We start from the raw sequence: 18,455 nt of genomic DNA, 5'->3' as shown, positions 1-18,455 counted from the left end.
CTTCCTTAGAGTTTCCCTATTTTTAAAATTAGCATATTAATAGGATTTCCTTTGGCAAAAAGGTTGAGAGGATCAAATAAAATAATATGTGTAACATGTTTAGAAGACCCTGAAGCACTACATAAATGACTTATTATTATAACTATTAATTATCCTTTTGAAAAAGAAAAGTAGATGTGCCCAATAGAGTTCAAAGTCTTCCATCTCAATAAGAGTCTTCATTCTACCTCCTTACAAGCTAAAAGGGTAGATTTTTCTCATGCTACATTGTTAGAGTTTTCCCATTGATTATCCTCAGTAGTCTGTAGATTCTGAATCCCTATGATATCAGTGATATTATAAAGGGAAAATATTTCTGTATGGATCTATCATATCTTTGTTACCTCTCTTTGAACTGAATCACCTTTCAGTAGAGTGCTTTTGGAAGAAGGATTAGATGGAGAAACTTTTAGTCAAAAAATTAAGCAAAGAATATGGATTAAGTACCTATAATCTTTCAGATCAATAATCCTTGTCTACAAGAAAGTCCTATCCTATTGAGGGAAAGGAACATCAATGCAAGCATATACTACACACATATACACACATATGTAAAAAAGAGGTAATCTCAGGAGAGAAGAATAAGCAGGTGGTAGGATCAAGAACAGCCTCACAGAGGAGGCAATAGTTGAGCTAAGTTCTAGGTTTCAGGGAACTAAGGATCCAGAGAGGTGGAAATGAAAACTATATTGTAGGTAAGAGAACAACCTACACAGAAATATGAAGATGTAAAATAGAAGTTTTGTTTGGGAAAAACAAGATGTCCAGACAAGTTGGATTGATGATGTATGAAGGAGTTCTGGTAAAATATGTTGGAGGTTTCATGTCAGAGGAGATCATTTTTGATGTTAGAAGAAATAGGGAACCATTATAATTTACTGGACATATCACAATCCCTAGAGTAAAGTCGCTCTTAGAAACAAGTAAAGGAAGAAATGGGAGATAGAGAGTCTTTTTTCTTTGAGAAACACTTCCTTAACACTCTTTTTGAATGACATAAAGGACTATTATCATCAAAGTGAACATAGGATTCACATAATTTGTAAGCCTTCCTATCAAATAGGATTAGTTTAATAGTAGTGCCACATAGTGATTAAAATAACATAAAAATAAGATGAAATAAGATAAGATTGTGGAATCCTGTTACATTCAGCAATTTCTGTTTTGATGAAGAATTGGAAACTGAGGGGATGCCCATCTAATTATTGTTCTATAAGAAACTATAAATGAACAAATTCTAGAGAAGCATGGAATGAGTTACAGGATCTGATGCTGAGAGAAGGGAGTAGAACTAAGAAAACAGTGTACACATCAATAATGGCATTGTGAGATGATCAACTCTGATGGATGCATCTGCTCTCAGCAGTATAGAGAGCTAGGACAATGTTAGATTGTTAGAGCAGCTATGGATAATGCTATCTCCAACCAGAGGAAGAAAAGCAAAACAAATAAAACGAAATCAGAATCTAAGGAACACTACATTCACTTTAAAAAATTGTTTCATGTATTTATTTCCCTTAATCCTAATTCCTCATACCAAAAATGACTAACCTGTAAACATGCTCAACACAAATGTCTAAGTACAATATTAACTTGACTGTTCACTGCTAAGGGGAGGGGGGTGGGAAGGGAAGGTGGAAGGAAATTTTGTAACTTAGAAATATGCATAGGCATATGGATGAATGTTAAAAAAAACCCTTTCATAACATGTATTTAGAAAAGTAAAACATCAATTAAAAATTTTCTGTTTTGATGGTTAAGAATAATCATATTTCAGAATTAATGATGTAACATGAAAAACATAAGGCAAAAATTAATTGTGATAAACTTTAATAATTATTTAGATTACGATATTGATATAATTAACACATTTTTGTAGTGATTTTGTATGCATGAAAAACTTTTTTCCTGGAGAGATAAGACCTCTATTTTAATCTTTGTTCATCTGCTTACTACCTATGTAAATTTGGGCAATTCACTTATCCTTTCTGAGAGTTTCCTCAACTGAAAATGAAGGGATTATTCTAGAGGGACTCTAATGTCACTTGTAGTACTAAGATCAAAATTTTAGGAGCCTAATAACTTATGATACTAAGTAAACTTAGAGTCAACTACTTTTTTATTTTCTTTTTTTAAAAATTTGAGGCAATGGCTTTAAGTGACTTGAACAAGGTCACACAGCTAGGCAATTATTAAGTGTCTGAGGACAGATATGAACTCAGGTTCTCCTGACTCCAGGGCTGGTGCTCTATCCACTGTGACACCTAATTGCCCTGAATCAACTACTTTTTAGAGAGGGCTGTTATGGTTTAGTATGATTAAAACTGACAACAACGTTGGATCTGTAATTGGATGACCTCAGTTCAAATTCTGGTTCTTTTGTTGGGTACTTTAGTGAAAGTTCTGTAAAGTGTTTTGCTAAATTTAGTAATTACAATAATATCAAAGGTTATAATTATTTTTGCTATTATTATTTTTATCATTGATTACCATGGGTAACTTATTTGAGTTCTGAGCCTCAGTTTCCTCATCTATAAAAGGAGAGATTGTATTAAGTGACAACAGTTATCAATCTATGCCCCTGAGTTAGAATAAAAGAAAAAGAATAATATATAGTTATCATCACTGATGCTATTACTTGATGTTGAAATGCATAAAAGAATCATAATCCAAATATGTGCCATCATTCATGTAAAATTTTTAGTAACTTTAAAAATTCAACTTATCTTATTTCCTAGAATTTTTTCCAGGTTTCTTATATCTTACACTCGAACCCTCTATCTTTATTTTCACTGGACTGTTCCCTCATGCATGGAATTCTCTTACTCTTTACCTTCTCCTGGCTTCCTTCAAGATTCAACTCAACTTCCCTTTCATGGTTCTCCTTAATAATAATAATACCTTCTAACTAAATTTATCTGCAATTTTCTCTCTTTATGTCTTATGTTTAAATAGTTTTTCCCTCTCAACTTATTTCAGTGCAAGTTCTCTGAGGACAGGGACTGTTTTAACGTTCTTATTATCTAAAGTGTTTAACTAAATGCCTGTAATATACATCAAATTGACTTCTTAAAAAAAAAGAATAGCTATTTTGTTCCCTGTGTTAGAACTTTTCTTCTATTTTAAAATTATGCAAATAGTAAAAAATATTTTAACAAGATCTTTAGCAAAGTTCTTATAGTTAATTATGTGATTACGGTAATTTGTGGTCAATTGGTTGACTTTGAACAACTCATTATCGATACACTATAAATACTATCATTCTGAGAGATTTTTGGACTATCAATGTAAGTAGTAATCATTGAAGGTAGTAATCATTTACATATTCTCATTTACTACTGTTCTTATCTACGTATTTATATAAATCCTCTGTAATAGTTCTCCCAACATAGTCCTTCTTCTTAAGTATTTTTTTAGGATTTTGCAAGGCAAATGGGGTTAAATGGCCTGCCCAAGGCCACACAGCTAGGTAATTATTAAGTGTCTGAGACCAGATTTGAACCCAGGTACTCCTGACTCCAGGACCAGTGCTTTATCCACTATGCCACCTAGCGGCACCCTTCTTAAGTACTTTGGTATATTGTGAATTCCATAAAATATTCAGTATATTAATTTGTCATGAATTGTTCTTGCTATATAGCTAATTCATTTTCTTTTCAGACAATATATGCCCTTGATGCTACCCTTTATGCTATTTCTCATGTTTAAATCATAGCTGATAATTTATTTACTAGTTCTGTGTCTATTTTTTACACCTATCATGCTTCCCCCCAATAATCTATAATTTGATTTTTCTGAGACCATGATATTTTGTGGATTGTAGGTACACAGCAATTCAAAGGAGAATACTGTTGTTTAAAGATCAGGTTTTTGTTGGAGAAAGCAGTTTGAAATCCCTGAAACTCTTTACAATTTAAGGAAAGATATCCAGCCTGCTTTTCTCCTTGAAAACTCTGAGTTCACATTATTGTCCATCTGAAAATGTTATTGATGGACTAACACAATGGGTATTATATCTGGTTTCATATTATAAAATGGACAACATAACCTTTGTCTCACTTAATTTTTTTTTCCTTTGGGATTTTTAGGCCAACATCTTTCAACTTGTTTGGTGTTTACACAGAGACATTTTACCATCAAGAGTTAAGTGCAACATTAAGGGTTTTCCTTCAATAAGATATCTTCCATGTATGCTATAGAGAAAACAATTCAATGATATTCAGATGATCAATTTCAAGTGAGACTTAAAACAGGAATCTAGATACTCATTAATCAATTAGCATTACTAAGTGCTTATTGTGGTCTGGCATTGTGGTAGGTGATAGGGATATAAAGAAGGGGGACAAAACAAAACAGTCTTGTCTTCATTTTAGTTTTAAAGACAATCAACGTCTTGAAGATTTCCTATATCATAACAAATAGAAGATAGATTAATAATAGATGGTCTTAATAGTTGTAAATAAAAGATGTACTCATTTTTCTAAGATATTACCTGTCCCCTTCTATGAAAGCTACAAACATGTAGATTTTAACATATCTTATGATGGTGGTAATTATGCAGATGACCTTGATAAGATATGAGAGACCTTGATTTTAGTTCTAATTCAGCTCCTAGGTTTGGAGCATAGTGAATGTCACTGAATTCTTTTATAATTCTGCTTGTCCTTATCTAAGGTTTGAGAGCAGAAACAGGATCTAGGCAAGGTAATATTCTCTTGGGGTTTCTCCATTTCATTTTTCCGTATAGAATTTGGGCTTTGTATTTCCATTTCTTGCCCCTCATCTGCCAGGTGACAAAGACTTCTCAAATTAAAAATACCTTACTTTGGGCTTCTGTCTTTCTGTTTTCTTTACTTTTCACAGGAGATCTTGTTCTTACTCTCAAAGATCTCTCTTAATCTTGGCCTCCTCTTTTCTTGTACATTTTTATTAGTTTAAATGACATAAAATTCTCTAGCTAAATAATAAGCCTTGGTTCTGACTATTGACTTAGTTGTGCATTGTGTCAGTGAGGCAATGCCTACATCATCTTTTTTTGAGCCTGCGTTTTCTCATAATTTTCCCCGTATGATGTTAACTCCCAATCTAATGATCTTTCTCATTCAGATTCTGTGTTCCATAATGTCACATCTTTTGCTAACCAGTAAGCTAAAAGAATAGTCTCTATCCTCAACTCTATGAGTTGCCACTAAAAACTTGTTTGTGTGTCATTTACTGACTCCAATCATTTCACTTTGTGAACCATATGTCATGAGTCACGCTTCCATTAAATATTTAATATACATCATAGCATAATGCCCCACTAATAGGGCCAATCTGTTGTCTGTGGAGTTGTAAAGATGTGAATTTAAATTCTGCTTTGGGAATTCACTAGTTATATGATGATGAACAACTCATTTAAATTTTGCTTGCCTCAGTTTCCTCATCTATAAAATGGGGTTAACAGCATCTATTTTATAGGTTTGTTGTGAAGATATTATGAGAAAAATATGTCAAATATTTGTCAAATATAAAAACACTAACTATATAATATTACTGTTATTAATAAAAGTAGTTGTAGGAAGAGGACAAGTACAGCAGAAAGTGTTAAAAGATCAGACAGATGAAATCAAATGTCATGCAATTTTTTGCTATTATTACACATATTTAAAATCTGATTGAATGAATAAGTCAATTATTAAACTTGTACTTTGTGCCAAGTATTGAGTTAAACCCTAGCAATACAAATAAAAAGAAGTGTTCACATGGGGAAGTTAGTGTTTGTAAATTAGATGGAAAAGTCTCATGGTCCTTTGGGCATAGGAGTAAAACAGATGCTAAAAAGTTATTTCACTGATAAAATCACATCACTTTGTAGTCTTCAACCATTTGTATGCTTTTATCAGTTTTCAATAATCCCTTCAATAACAAAGAATCACATATTCTCAGAACTGGAAGTAACCTTAGAAAACACCAAGTCAATAATAAGGTCCAATAAAACAAAATAACAAATAACAATTCATAACCTATTTAAAAACTTTCAGTTTTTAATAATAATCCTGGGATTATTCATTGTAAAGAAATAACATTCTTATAAAATTTTTCTTTACATTGAATGCAAATTGATCTCTATGATTTGTAAAAATTGCTCCTATTTCTATTCAGTAGGGTCTAAAAGAATAAATTCAATCTCTTATTTGCATCACTACTTTTCATATAGTTTTTCTTCAGTCTATGCATATGGAAATTTTTAATGTTTAATCTTATGAATATCTGAGTGCATATGATCAAATGCAAGTATAATTTTTTTAAAAGAGATGGAAACTTGAGAAACTTTCTGCATTTCAGTAAAAGCACTTAGTTTTTAATTGAATGTACCCATTTAAGAACAGTTAGTAATGCTACAAAATAGGTGAATGTGGTCAGAGAGGTACCAGGTGAGGGAACCGAGGGCCTTGTCCTATGCAGGCTGTGACCATAGGAGCCCATGAACCTTCCCTTCACTATGCCCTTTCTCCTCCTGCATTCATATGTCCAGCAGCTCCATGGACACCAGCAGCTCAGGAGACTCCAAGCACTGGTCAAAGTTTGTCCTTGGCTTCTTCAACCTCTCAGGAGCCTTTATTCATGAAATAATGTCCTGTTGCTTGAAGTACTGCCTGTCCTCCTCATTCACAAGGGCTAGGTCAAAAAAATGTCATACAGAGAATTTCTTGTTTACATTTCTCATAATTGAAATTTCATCATATCCCACTAGAAAGAGTGTTATAGGAATTGATTCACCTTTTACTGGTGCCCCAGTCATGATTTCATACTTGGCAATGGTCTCTATTTCTGTTGTGGCTCTGGGACCATTCCTGTGATCTCTTTCTTTATTAGCTGTAATCCCATATGCTGAATTTTTACTCTTACTAATACTCACGTATTATAGTTACTATATCTCACCTGCATAGTCACTGATTTCTGGATATTTTGCATCTTGACTTAAGTATTTTCTAATAGGTAATATTTAAAATTTAACACCAATGTGGCCTGACTATGGTAGAATACGGTGGAGCTATTATCTCTCTTGTTCTGGAAATTATACAATCCAGGATTTTAGATTTTGTGATTTTTATGTCTCACTATTGAGCAGGCGAGTCACATTAATTACATATATTTTTCCCCATACAAACTGTTAGCTAGACACATTATTCATATATTGTACTTATAAAGTTGATTTTTTTCTTTACCTATGCATAGAACTAAATGTTTATCTATATGAAATCACACTTCTTGTTTCTTCCACTCTCTCAAAAATTTTAGTATATAGACTTTATTATCCAAAATATTCATCTCATTTAACTTCATTTCATCTGAAAATTTGACAAACAAAACTTTTATCTAAATTTCTGCTTAATATTTTTAAAATGCAGAATTAAAAACAGATCTTTGGGCTACCACTCTAACAATCCTGCCCCCTCCATTAACCAACATCATCTTGTCTTTCCAGCACTTTTCTAATCATTTTTACTGATGAAATATTCATACAAACCTGGCCCTTGACATTTTATTGCTCTAGGCAATGTGAGTAGTATTTTCACCTTTAAGTTGGAACATTTTAGAATACTCAGTCCTTAGGATATTTTGGACTTCCATGAAATTTCTCAGACAAAGTAGCTATAAAAATTGATCTCATTAAAAGAGATAAGGAGGGAAATTATATTCTCTTAAAAGGTACCATAGACAGTGAAACAATTTCAATTCTATATATGTATGCACCAAACAGTATAGCATCCAAATTCTTAGAGGAGAAACTGAAAGAGTTACAGGAAACCATATACAGCAAAACTCTACTGGTGGGAGACCTAAACCTCCCTCTCTCAGAATTAGATGAATCTAACTATAAAATAAATAAGAAGTAAATTAAGGAGGTAAACAGAATGTTAGAAAACCTGGACATGATAGAACTTTGGCGAAAACTGAATGGGGATAGAAAGCAATATACCTCTTTTACTGCAGTACATGGCACTTACACAAGGAGGGTGGGGGAAAATTTAAAAATTCAATACCTTACAAAAAGGTGATATGTAGAAACTACTACTTATATTATTGGGAAACAAATAAAATATTTATATAATAAAACAATTCTATTGTATCATATTTTCTATATATTATTTAGTTTTTCTCAGATTTTATTTTCTTTCTCCTGACAAAAAAAATCTTTATTACAAGGGATGACCCTCTGAAATGGAAAGAGTGTGAAATAAACTTGATGTAAAAACAAAAAATTAATAATATTAATTAAAAGCAAAAAATGAAAACAAAGGAAACATTAGAGATATATTATACTTGCTCACTTCATTTGGAAATGTCTAAGGAAAGTGTTGGTCATTTCATGCTTTTAATACTTCATGGAGAATTGGTAATTATTCTGTAGCCCAAATCAAGAAATATAATTCTTTTATTCTTCAAGAAGTATAATTCTTTTATTCTTTCTGCATAAGGGTAATGATTTGCAATTTTTAAATAGAACTCAGAGTGAATCATTCATTATCCAGGAGACAGCATAACAGTCAGAGGTGACGTTTTTAAAATCTTTTTATCACTTTTATAATTAATAAGTATTTATTTTTTCTCTTCACTGCTACTCCATTGAAAAAATAGAAAGAAAAAAGAAAAAGAATATCTTATTATTAAATATCCATTTCCAAGCAAAGAAAATTCACCTACTAGGAATTTCTAAAAATTTCCCATTCTGCATTTTAAGACCGCCAATTTTCTGGTAAGAAATGAGTAACCTTCTTCAGGCATCTTGAATCATGACTCATCGTTACAGTGTTTCATTCATTTTCAAAGTCTTTCATTGCTATTGATATACTTCTTTTGGCTCTTTTTTATTAAATACATATTTTGTTCATTTTCCAATTATATACAACAATAGTTTCTACCTTTCATTTTTAGTAAGATTTTGAATTTTACAAATTTTCCCCACCCTCTCATCCCTTCCCCCTCTCCCACAGAAGGTAATCTCACTTTACATTGTTTTCCTGCTATACATTGATAAAAATTGAATGTGTTGAGTAAAAAAAATGTATCCTTGAGGAATAAATAAAATATTAAAGACAGCAAAATTATGTAGTTCATAAGACAATATTTACAAAATTGAAGGTAATAATCTTTCATCTCTGTTTTAACTCCACAGTTCTTTCTCTGGACACAGATGGTATTCTTGGTCACAGTTACCCTAAATTTGTCCCTGATAATTGCACTGATGGAATGAGCAAGTCCATTAAGGGTGCTCATCACTTGAATGTTGCTTTTGGGGTGTACAATATTCTTCTGGTTCTGCTAATCTCACTCAGCATTAATTCATGCAGGTTTTTCCAGACTTCTCCGAAATTCCATCCCTCCTAATTTCTAGTAGAACAATAGTGTTCCATAACATACATATACCACATTTTGTTTAACCATTCCCCAATTATTGGACATTCCCCATAATTTCTAATTCTTTGCCATCACAAAAAAACTGCTATGAATATTTTCGTGCAAGTTATATTCATGATCTCTTCAGGGGATAGAGTCAGTAGTGGTATTGTTGGATCAAAGGGTATGCATATTTTTATTGCCCTTTGGGCATAATTCCAAATTGCTCCCCAGAAAGGTTGCATAATTTCACACCTTCACCAACAATGGGGGGAGTCCCAGATTTCCCACATCCCTTCCAACATGGATCATTGTCCTTTCTGGTCCTACTGGATAACCTGAGAGGTGTGAGGTAGGGCCTCAGAGACGCTTTATTTTACATTTCTCTAATCAGTAATGATTTAGTGCAATTTTTCATAAAATGCATAGCTTTGATTTCCTCATCTGCAAATTACCTTTGCATATCCTCTGGCCATTTGTCAATTGGGGAATGAGTTTTAGTTTATAAATTTGACTCAGTTCTCTATATATTTTTGAAATGAGTCCTTGTAAAAATTGTTTCTCAATTTGCTACATTTTTTTGATCTTGGTTACAGTGATTTTGATTGTGCTAAAGATTTTAGTTTAATGTACCCAAATTTATCCAATTTTCTTTACATATTCTTTTTTCAGTTTTCTTCTATCAAAGCAAAAAATTCCTATTTTTTAGTTCATTTTCTCAAAAATAGAATCTTTATTCCTTCTGTAATTTTGACTTTCCTTGGACCTTTTTTGCTGGTTTTAAAAGATGAAATATTTCAGAGGTGAATTACTATGAGTTTTTTTAACCAATGCAAAAAAGCAATTCATTTTATATATATATGTATACATATATATAATATACATACATATATAGTTATATTATTATATTCATTATATTGAGGATGGTAGATATTTTCAGATAAGTAAGAAGACAGTAATTAAAATTGTAGTTTCTGTTTTGTTACAATTCATCCTGTAGTATGATCAAATCTGCATATATATATATATACATATATATATATACCTACAGAGCATATATATATATATATATATATATGCAGATAGGCCTATAATGTATGTACTATATATACATATGTAAAAATTAATAATATGGGTATATATGCATAGAAATATATTTGCCAACATATCTCATATATTATTTATAGATTATCATCTCACATACATAAACATACACACAGATTCCTTAGGAGATACATTACTTTTCTCCTTTGTAGATAATACCCTGATTCTTATAGTTATTACAATATGCAGTATTAGTCAGATGAAATTTTGCAAGGAAAAACTTGCATCAGCTTATAATGAAATCTTTTAAAATTATTTTTTATCAGAACAATATTTCTCAAGAGATGCTTACAACTGAATTTTTAAGAACAATACTGCTTAAATTAGGACAATTTTGTATATTCAGTCATGAGTAAAATGCTTTTTGTTTTCCAATTTCTTCAGGATATACCATCTAGGAGAAAATTAGAAAAAAAATCAATTTTTTCAATGTTAGGGGTTCTTGGGACCATAGGATCATATATCTAGAGCTGAAAAAGAAATTAGAGGTCATCTAGATGCTGTTCTTCATTATGAGGAATGAGGATGAGGAAACTCATATATCAAAAAAAAGAGCTGTGATTTGCCCCATATCACACTTGGTTATAATTGGGAAAATCAGCATTTAAACTCAGTATTCATTTGTGTCCCCTGGAATAAAAACACACACACAAGCAATTTTGATCTCATGAGAAAATATCCCTATACATTTCCAATCATTTAGTGACTTTCCTTGCTTCATAAGTAGCAAACTTAAATTTTCTCATTTGTCCTCTGCAGATCCCACAGATTTAAACAAAAATAAATGTCAGGAAATGAAATTAATTTTTCATACAATACTGTGCCTGCTATGGCATTATAAATATTCTGCACATCAACAACAAATTTTTGTATTTTGATCATAACAACATTAATAGTCAGCATTTATAAGGTGCTGAAGATTTGTGCTTCACAAATGTAATTTCAATTTATCCTCACAACATTCCTGGGATGCAGGTTCTCTTCACTTGACAGATGAAGAAGTAGGCAGTATTTAGATGACTTGTCCAGGATCTCACAGATAATGTATACCAGACGCCAGATTTTCATTCCTTTTCTGAAGATCAGTTCCAATGTTTGTTCTATGCATAGTGCCAAATGGTGGTCAAGTTAGATGTAGTGCCCTTTTGTTATTTCTTCAATATTTTCAGTGAATAATTTTTTGTATTTAGCATTGGCTATTGTGCAACTGTATCCCACCATTTTCTTAAAAGTACAAATCCAAATTTGTCCATTCTCATTAGACATCATGCAGGAGACACAAGCAAGGCAAATATATCTATATCTATATATATCTATATCTATATCTATATATGTATATATACATATATATAGTCATATATATATTCCTAGAATTGTATAAAAGGTCAAAAATCTGATTATTAAAAAGATATACAAGATAATCACAGCACTAAACTTCAACTTCATCCTTTTTTGGGTTACCTTTTTTCTTTCTAGAATAATAATATTTTTCCTTCATTTTTGAAGAAGAATAATGATATCAGGGAGATGATACCATGACAAGCACATGAAATGGACCTGAGTGAGGGGTTACTGTGCTAAATCACCAACTTCTCTTCATCTCCAGAGTTATCTGGGTCCAGGGACCAGACATGAATCAGGATGACTAGAGATGACCCTGGATATGAGGCAATCAGGGTTAAATGACTTGTCCAAGGTGACACAGCTCGTAATAAGACTTCAGTGCCTGAGAACTCATATCCTCCTGACTTCAAGGTCACATCCTAGCTGTACTTCTTTCTAGAATAGTTTCAAATTAAATAATGCCATTTAGGACAAAATCAAACAACATTCAAGGATTGTATACTTCATTTTATTTAGATAATGGAATCATAAAATATTTAGATGGATGCAAATTATGAATCTTACATAAAATATTTGGGGAAAACAACATTGCTGTTAACATTTCAAGTTTATAAAAACCATTTACAATTTTGAAGTATCACACATTTACAGTTTTGCCATCTCAACTGTAAATATGAAGAAGAATCAATTGCTAATGAATTATTTAAAGTTTAAAAAAAAGGAAAAGGAAACAAATGCTAATCAAAAGGTTCCATGAAATAATGTTTTTTCTAGGCTGTCATTAGTATAGATTGAAGTAATGAGCAAATTGTTTCAATGAATTACATTAAACATACTCAAAGAAACTGCCAGAATAACTGATTGATCATTTATTGGAGGAAATATTGTCATCTCTTTCTGAAAAGCATGCAATGCATTTTGATTTCTTGTATACATTCATGTTAAAATGAAGTACTAGTCTAGCTAATAAATCCATTCTTGTGTATATGGTTAATGAAAGAAACAATAAACATTTACTCACTATGCAATTCCAAGTTCCTTTAACAGGTAGCATTGCTTTGAATTATATTCCATATGCACAAGAATTTGTGATTGTACTTTAAATACTAATAAATTAGGAAGGGTTCTCTTTCCAACAATTCTAACTTAAGAAAGTCATATCTTCAGAAGGATTTTTAAAAGGCACACAATTGACAGCAGATATATAACTGGAAGTGAATCAGCAGGTTGAATAAATTGCAATGGAAATTTGGGTAATGTAGAATACCATCAATATTATTTAGTGACATTGTTACCAAGTGACAATGGCTTTCTATCTTAGAGCAGGTGAAATTTAACAGCAGGGGATATAATATAGGCAATTTGAAGTACTGAAAGAAACCAGAAAAATAACATTAAGTGCTTTAAAATCTTATAAGAAAGGGGTAAGGAAGGGAATGAAGTAATTATAAAATGCTTTAAGAAAAATTCTTTGGAGCTTTAGGTTATAATCTGATCCTGTAGGAAAAAGGCACTCTAATGTCCCCTTATTCATCTCTTCCCCTTAATCCCTTTTCCTTGTTCCTCATAAAGCTTGCAATGTTTACATGTTTTCCATCATATCCCTTATTTGTGACTTGGCAATCATAGAGCTGAGAAAGGAATTCAGAAAACATCTAGTTCTAATCCAACATGTATCTCACAAGAAATAATAATTTCCTCTATAAGTGCAATAATACAGATCATCAAGCCTTGATCTGAAGATCACAAGGGGAATTTACTACTTTTTTTCTGAAAAATGTACATTTCCATTTTGGAAATTTTTGTTCTTAGAATATATTTCTTTATATATTTTTTAAAATCTATTTCTCTGTAGCTTCAACTCAATACATTGTAGCTTGAAACATCAAAAAACACCCCTTATTTGTATTCTTTAGTCCAAGAAGAATCAGATAACACAGTAAATTCATTATAAAAGGTAGTTTTTTAAAAAACCTAATAAAATGTTTAGATGGTATTAACCATTAAATGAATTGATTGGATAATTGCTAAAAAGTTTATTTACTTTTGACCAAATACAATAAAAAGTCATTAAAAATTAAGTAAAAGATGCATGCACAGTGGCAGACACCTGCAATCCTAAATACTGGAGAGATTGAGGCTAGTGGATTAATTGAATTTGAGAGTTCTAATTTCCATGGGCTAGGTCAATAATTTTTCTTTCTTTTTAATGCCTTTCCTGTTTTTTTTAACTGCTTACCTTTTTTCATCATTATTGACAAAAACCTATTAATAGCATTCATGAAATACATGAATATTCTGAGAGGACATAAGATAATGAGGAGAGATATTCCTCCAGTATCCATCTAAATTTTTTATTGATATTTTATTTTTCTAATTACATGTTGTAAAAGTTTTGAACATTTATCCACTTCTATAGTTATGTTACACATTTCTCCACCCTAAGTAGTGAACAGTCTAATAAAAGTTTGTTTAACATGTTAGCATATTAGTCATTTTGTGTCTGAGGAATTAGGACTAAGGGAAAAGAAAGGTTATGGTTAGGAAGGAAAAACAAGAGGTTTTTAAAAAAGTGAATATTAAGATTCTATGTTTTTTTAATTTTTTTTGCTTGTTTGTTTGTTTTTCCTCTGGATGTAGATGGCATTATCCATTACAGGTCTCTCAGGGTTGATCTAGATCTCTGAACTGCTGAAATGAGTTTCATCCATCCCCAAATAGTTTACTGCAGTAAATCCAGAACAAAAGAGTGGGATCCACCAATTTGTTTAAGATGAGTCTTAAGAAAGAGAGCGGTATGGATATGTAGATTGAGAATCATGTGCCTAGAAATGATAATTGAACATGTGGGAGCTGATGAGGTTACCAAGAAAGAAGATGGGGAAAGAATAAGGCAGAAGGAAGAAGTTAAAAAGGAGGAAAAAGGAAAGATGATCTAGGACAGAACTTTTATTAACTGCTAATGTACATGGAAAAGGAACAGTCAATCAGGCAAAAAAGAAAACCAAGAGAGAGGAATGTCAGGAAAATCCAGAAAGGAAAGAGTATACAGGAAAGAATGATTTTAGAAAATGACATTATTATGGTGCTAAAGAACAAGGTATTTCAGTTGAGTGATTAGGGGAGAAGCCTGAATACAAAGGGTTGAAGAGTGAGAAGAAATTGAAGCAATGGCTATGTATAGATAGCCTTTTTTAGAAAGTCTATAAAAGGAGAAGAGATATAATATGATAATTTAAGGAAGCGATACATGGTCAGGTGCTTTATTTAAGGAAAATGTAGGCATTCACATCATAATATTTTTTAATAAATTACTATTCAAGTGAATTCATTTACTTACTGCCTCCTGGTTTCATGCCACCAAGAATTCAATAACTATTAGATTTGTGAGTTCATTTATGCCATTGATAATATGTTGCTGATGCTAACCAGAGAAAGACCAGGGTATGGGTTCTAGAACAGATCAAAATACAGGCATCTACTTACAAATGATAAAAGTTAGCAGCATTCAATCCTTTGCCTTTGCCTAATTGCTTCTCCTAATTTGTACTAACTGAAATTTTACAGTTTCTTTTATAAGCCTTCAAGGATACTGCTGAAAAACTCTGTCAGCAGCTCACTGTGGTAAATCCAACTAATCTGGTAAATCAGGCAACAAGGTCTGTCATCTCAAATCCAGGGAAAAAATGATGCCTGTAAATTGAGGTTTCTACAATTGTCTGACCCTTCTTCCTTATTCTTCTTTCTTACTTTACAAGAAAATAAGATTTCTAAAATATAAATATACTTCCCCCTTTTCCCATGTTCCACCTTTTTTTCATTCTTTTCTCAAATATAAATAAAAGGACTTGGTTAATAAAAGGCCACAGAAGGTTTCAACAGATTGTTTTATGATTCACTGTATAATGATACACAGGTTACCACACCAGAATAATTATAAATTTGTGCTTATTCCTTCATATGCTCAGCTGCACTTTGTAGTTTCATATTTCAGGATTTTTTCTCCTATTTGGCCAAGACAAGAGCCCCCCCCCATGATGATTGATGTTGTTTGTTTATCTATCAAATATAAGTTGAAACTCAGTTATACCCCAACTTAAGTCCAAATTGAAGAGTAACTCATTATCATTATGATGCAAATGTATACTTACAACTAGTTATACTTCAAAGCTTAATTCCCATAGAACTTTTATTCTCAATAGTGAAAGTTCATTAGTATCACACCTTTATTTATTTTCCTAATTCATACTCCTCAAAATTGCAAAAAAAGTGTGCACAATCACCAATGTATCACCTATCTCTGGAGATCCTAAGATCTGCAATATCTTTTATGCTATCATACCCTTTATTACAACTGTTGATAATGCACTAACAACTTTCTTTATAATACTGCTCTTCTTGCTAGAACATTTTATCTTGGGGTAGTCAGTCTATTACTGAGATACTGAAATTCAAATAATGAAATTGAAACTTAAATTCTTTGGCCATACAATGAAAACACAGAACTCATTGGTAAAGACTCAACTGCTAGGAAAGGGTGAAGTCAAAAGGAAATGGGATAGCAGAGGATGAGATGGATAGAAGCAAGAAACAAGAGATGGGACAGACTTCAGGATACAATGGAAGATAGAAGATTCAGGTTGTGTTATGGCCCACAGCAGCAGAACACAACTGAACAGCTTGAACACCATTGTTGCCAATGTCTAATAGTCAATCAAAAAGTATTTACTACATGCCATGCACAGTTCTAATTAATAATCAAAACAAACTTCAAGAAAGATACTTCCTGACATAAAGGAAATTACATGGGAGAAGAAAATCCATATAATGAAAAGGAAGTAAGGACATAATTAGTGTGGGGAAGAAATGAAGAAAATCTTTAAAATCAACCCTGGAGAAGAAAGAAGGGATGGTTGGTCTGTACAATGTTCTTAAAATGTAAATTCTGGGAGAAACCAGTCAAACAGATGAAACAGTATAGGATGGAGGGTTTATTATAGGATGACAGAGGAAGTCTATAGAATCAGGAACCGTTTGGAGAGAGGCATTGATTGCTGCAATAATAATATTATTATTATTCTATACATATTGCTTTTCAGAAGTATGGGTTCAGAGGTGAGTATTAGCTAAAATAAGCAGCTTTCTTCTTATTTTAACTTATAAGTAATTGTATTTAAGATTTGCTGAAAGTATGATCTTTGAGTTAAACCCGTTTTGAGTTGAAGTCCTTTGGAACTGGAATGATTGACACTATTGTTGGCTTAGTCTAGTATATATACCGATATTTCCTATTTTAATTCCTTCCTTTAAACTTTTATTCTGTGTGGCACTGGAACAAAGAAAGGAAGAAGAATTAGAAAATCTATATGACTAGTAATTCTGTCATTAATTTATAGACAGTTATTATGGAGTAGGAGATACAGAGTTGGCCTCAGAGACAGAATGATTGGTGTTGAATTTTAACTTGAATGTGTGCCCCTGGACCAGTCATTTAACCTTTCAGTGCTCTAAGCAATTCTATAAAACTAAAAATTATAGAAAAGATTTCAATTTTCTGCCAGGGAAGAAGTTCCTTCACTTGAGAGTTTCTAAAACCAATGAAATCTTAAGTTGCTAGGTGACATTTGACAAAGTATTCTAGAAAGATCAACTTATAGAAACAATAATTATTGTTGATGGCATGAAAGTCTCAAACATTAATGAAATTTGCAGAGGAGGCAGTGATGGAGTAGATCAGTTGATCTCATCATTCTCAGGCATTTTTGGAGCAACTGTGGGACACAATGGATAGAGTGCTAGTCCTAGTGTCAAGAAGTCATATATTCAAATTCAACATTATATACTTACTAGTTGTCTAATTCTGGGCAATTTACTTATTCCTTAATTGTTTCATTTTCCTCATCTAAAAATGGGGATGATATCATCTACCTCCCACTGTTGTTGTGAGGATAAAATTAGACAATAATTATAAAGCTGTTAACATAGTTTCTGGCACTTAGGAGGAGAAATATAAATCTTAGCTGTTATGAGCTATTAACGCTTTTGTCATATCTACGCTGTAAATAAAAACCTCTGATCCGGTGACTCTTCCCTTTTACTTCCATTAAATATAGTATAAATAACAGAAATAAACATGTATTATAGTGTGGAGAGAAAAGTTAAATAATAAAATATGATGTACATATTTGGTTAATTGATAATTCAAAGTATCCCTAATCATTGTAATAGACATAATTAAATTTATCATCATCTCAGAGTATTTTCAATTAATCTCTTGACTTTAATTGGAATTAAAGAGAAATCCTATGGTAATAATTTCAATTAATTTTGGTAAGGAAAATGCTGCATTGGTTTACTTTTAATTTTTGGTCAGTTTAATTTTTTAGTTCATTTGAAAGACATGAAAGGGTAAGAATAAAGATAAAAAGTAAAGTAAGCAAACTATTTTAATGGGTAACTTGTCTATGAAAGAACTTATATCCATAAAAGGAATGTTACTGGGGTTAAAATGGAATTTCTTTATCTTTTAGCACTATAAAGAATTTTTATTGACAATCAGGACATAAAGAAATTAAATAATTTGG

The 18,455-nt window shown here is 31.8% G+C and overlaps 1 protein-coding gene across 1 annotated transcript in view; it reads right to left on the bottom strand.

Moving 5' to 3' along the window:
* The window catches only part of LOC141491396 (ephrin type-A receptor 6), a 1,165,986-nt gene that overhangs the window by 665,983 nt on the left and 481,548 nt on the right, over nucleotides 1-18,455 (bottom strand). The window lies entirely within an intron of this gene.

Source organism: Macrotis lagotis, chromosome 6 (assembly GCF_037893015.1).
Source record: "Macrotis lagotis isolate mMagLag1 chromosome 6, bilby.v1.9.chrom.fasta, whole genome shotgun sequence".
Lineage (NCBI taxonomy): Eukaryota > Metazoa > Chordata > Mammalia > Peramelemorphia > Peramelidae > Macrotis > Macrotis lagotis.
This window is presented reverse-complemented; position numbering and strand designations above follow the sequence as displayed.